Genomic DNA, 3,970 nt, shown 5'->3' on the forward strand with positions numbered 1-3,970 from the left:
GGGGTAGTCTGGTATATATAAAATGGTCATAACGTGACGGGACAACAGTGTAATGAGTAATTGAATGTATGCAGACAAAATATTGTTGGCCTCGTGAGACGTAAATTATAGTGTTGTTATAGAGTGACTGTTGAAATTAAGTGTATCGTAAAGTTGTATTCGGAAAGAATAAACCAGTTTTATTAAGAAAGGACTTGTGTCGCTAAAGTTTTGTCGGAACGAAGTTACGGAAAATCAACTAACGACTGGAGGCGTAACAATACCATATTCAAAACAAGTCAAACATAGGTACAAAAATTCTTTACACTATAGAGTATCACAGTTATATTTAAAACTAAATAATTCTTTTTTCTTGTCAAAAGTCCACACAGACTGATTCAATTACTTTAGAATTCAATTTACAATACGAATTATTTTTCTCTATTCTGTTTCTTAGTATACAATCTGTGATAAATTCACTTATGTTATCTCGTGGGTAATTGCAAACACAATGTACGACTCTTACTGAGTTACATAACCAAACTTGTCATAACTGTTGCCTTTAAAATTATTAACTTTTAACTCTCTTGTTATGAAAACTAAACAATCATTAAATATTAATTCACAAAATAAATCAAATAATAATACCAACATTATAAAACTCTTACATATCCAAGAGTCTTGTGCTCGACTTTCTCTTGGGCACTGTCCCAAAGTTTCTGCAGTCTTTTTTGTGCTTCCTTCAGCTCCCTTCAACTTACATCCGGTATGTCACTTTGAGACTTGAAAGGGCTTCATGTCTTGCTTGCTATTCTTCCCTTGAGCTCTTGTGGTTATTGTAGTTGCCTCGTCAGTTTTCTTTCTGTCTAGTTACTCCAAAATTATACTGCCTGGTATATTTTGAATCACCAAGTCATAGATTGGTGACTTCATACACATGGCTTCAAGATCTCCCATGTAGAATGGAGTATCTACCTTTATTTTTGCTATGGGGAACTTTATCACTATCTCATCAATCAGCACACACAGACATATCTTGCCCATAATCTGATCAAAAGATACTAGACTGGTTCTCATTGCTGCACTACTGTACCCAGTGTCTTGTTGAACTTTCACTTTCTTGTCCCCACCATAGCCTTCACCTATTGGCATGTTGTGATTTGTTGACACCTCTCAATGTTTGTCACCTGCTCCAGTCACAACTGGCACTGTTGATCTGTTTGCTAACTTGAGCTGACCATCAGTCATGCATTGATTAATCATGGAAATAACACTTCCTTCTTGTGGTGAAGTTGATGAGTTATTTTGATTCTGTTTCTTCTGGCAGCAGCACCCATGGTGATAGTCACTCTCTTCTTGTTTCTTTACAACACCATCTTTGTAGGTAGCTCCAGCTGCTTTATGTGTTGATATTTTCACTGTTGTTTGTTGGTAATGGAGTTACACTTCTGGCAGTATACCTCCCATAACAAAGAATCTCACGACTGCCCATGGATCACTATTTTCACAAGTTGAAGTTAGCTGTCTTTCTTGACAGTAAAACAGCTCAGATCCACCACTGGCATCTTTAGCTTTTCTGAGCTGGCATTGACCAGAGCTAGGGTTAAGTTACTCTGATCATTGAATGCCTGGAGGTTATAGAAAAACCACTCCATTAAGTCTTGGACTCACTAGACTGCATGTTACCAGAATGATCCTCAGTCCTCTGTGCCTCCTGTGGACTGAGATAGGTCCTCAGTGAAGAAGTAGATTGGCAGTTCTGTATGCACCAAATTCCAGTAGTACTCTTTCCCCAGACTGTGACCACAATGAGAAAGAAGTCATAGACTTTTCAAGCATCAATGAACATCTGATGTCTAGGAGAGAACTTCTCCAAAACCAAACAACCCTCTCAGACAGCCATCTATCTTCAGTGACTGACTCTTCATCCTAGTTATAAATATTTCGCCCTATAGATCATGCCATTTCCTCAAGTACAAAGCCTTGAACTTGATAGTGCATGAGTTTAGGAGAGCAAAGGGAAAAACATTCGTCTGGAGAAAATGAGCAAACTCCACAAAAATTAATCTTGGTCACGGCAGTGATATGTTCGTCCTATCTATTCTAAGGTTTTTTCAGGTGCACTGTTTGTTTTGTTTCGAATTTCGCGAAAAGCTACATGAGGGCTATCTGCACTAGTCATCCCTAATTTAGCAGTGTAATACTAGAGGGAAGGCAGCTAGTCATCACCACCCACTACCAACTCCTGGGCTACTCTTTTATCAACGAATAGTGGGATTGACCATGACCTTATAACGCCCCCACGGCTGAAAGAGCGAGCATGTTTGGTGGGGATTCGAACCCGCAGATTGTGAGTCGAGCTCCCTAACTACCTGGCCATGCCGGGCCTCAGGCGCACTGAATTTTATTTAAAGTAATCATGTAGAATCTGCAGGATATCAGGAAGTTCGACATAAAACTATGAAGAGTTAAATTTTATTCTCTGACTTTGACTGAGTCTTGAAGAATGAAACAGACTGGACACATTGCATAACAATGTGAAACAATCTTTATTTATTATTTCAACAAAACACAATCATAGATGACGAGTGTGATGAAGGACAGTGCCTTTATTGGAGCTGCCAGAGTTCTCTGCGAAGAAGAATACTTTGTCAATGTCAAGAGAAGAATTTGTCCATGGCTGAGAAATCATAGCATTATATATACATGCAATATATGATATTGTTACATATCTGCTTGTTTGATAATTTCTGGTAGAAATTCTTTCAGAGGAACTTCAGTGATACAAGTCCTTTTTTGATTAAACCAGTTTATTCTTTCTGGATACAACTTTTTGTAATACACAGAATTTTCACAATCACTTTAAACTTAATAACCTTTATAACACACGCTATAAATCATAGTGATTCACACACTTTACTTATGGTGCCTACTGTTTGCTTCACTCAATTATCTATCTGCCACTGGCTTTCTTTGCCAGGCTTATATATATACTAAAAAAGAGGGCATCTAGATCACACTTGAGCTGGTAGGCAAATTCATGATCCTTCGAGAGACTCCAGCGCACATTCTCCCAGCATTGTGTGACTGCCGCTGTTGTAACACTGCCCCTTCCTTAGCATTGCTCATCCTGAACAATAGCCACTTACATTAAACAATATATAATTAACAATAACTTAATTAAATGTACAGAATTTACAAACACAAAATTAAAATACAACAAAGTCTCTTAATTTTTACAGGACGTATCTTCTTCCATACTGATCTCTCTCTCTCATTGGCTTGTGCTTCACGTGGGGTTCATCTGCTCTATCAGGAAATGTCCTATTATGGGTAACAGTCATAATCAGTGGTAGTAACTTCATTAAGGGCTTCACTGTTTCCCTTCTCTAAACCGGCTAGAGTTACTTCTTCAACAGTGGCTTTTTCAGGTGACACGTCTTCAGAGGTAGTCACGTGATTCTGGTAACACATCATGATATTCTAGAAGGATCGGGGAACATCACGAATAATCCAGTATGTGCTTGGCGCCCTCTACTCCTATATATAAGTGCGTCTGATAACGTGAGACAAATTAATCGGAATTGCACAGCAGACAGGCAGAGATACAGACAGACAATTGAGTCAAGCGCGGTAGTGACCGTAAGTAAGTGCGTAAATCATAGTGAATTATAGTGAGTGTTTAAAATGAATGTGGAAATTAAAGTGTATTGCAAAGTTGTATTGAGAAACAATAAAATAATTTTATTTAAGAAAGGACTTGTATCGCTGAAGTTCCTCGGGAAGAATTTCTACGAAAAATTAATAAACGAACACAGAGATGTAACAAATTGATGTCAGAGAATGGGACTGAAAAAATAAAAAGAAGATGGAAACGAAAAGTGGCAAATCAAATTAAAGCTTAGCAGATTTGATGGAAGCAATACAAGAACAGCAAAAGAAACAAGAACGAGAAAAGAAACAAGAAGAACGAGAAAAGAAACAAGAAGAA

Source organism: Limulus polyphemus, unplaced genomic scaffold, assembly GCF_000517525.1.
Source record: "Limulus polyphemus unplaced genomic scaffold, Limulus_polyphemus-2.1.2 Scaffold2348, whole genome shotgun sequence".
Lineage (NCBI taxonomy): Eukaryota > Metazoa > Arthropoda > Merostomata > Xiphosura > Limulidae > Limulus > Limulus polyphemus.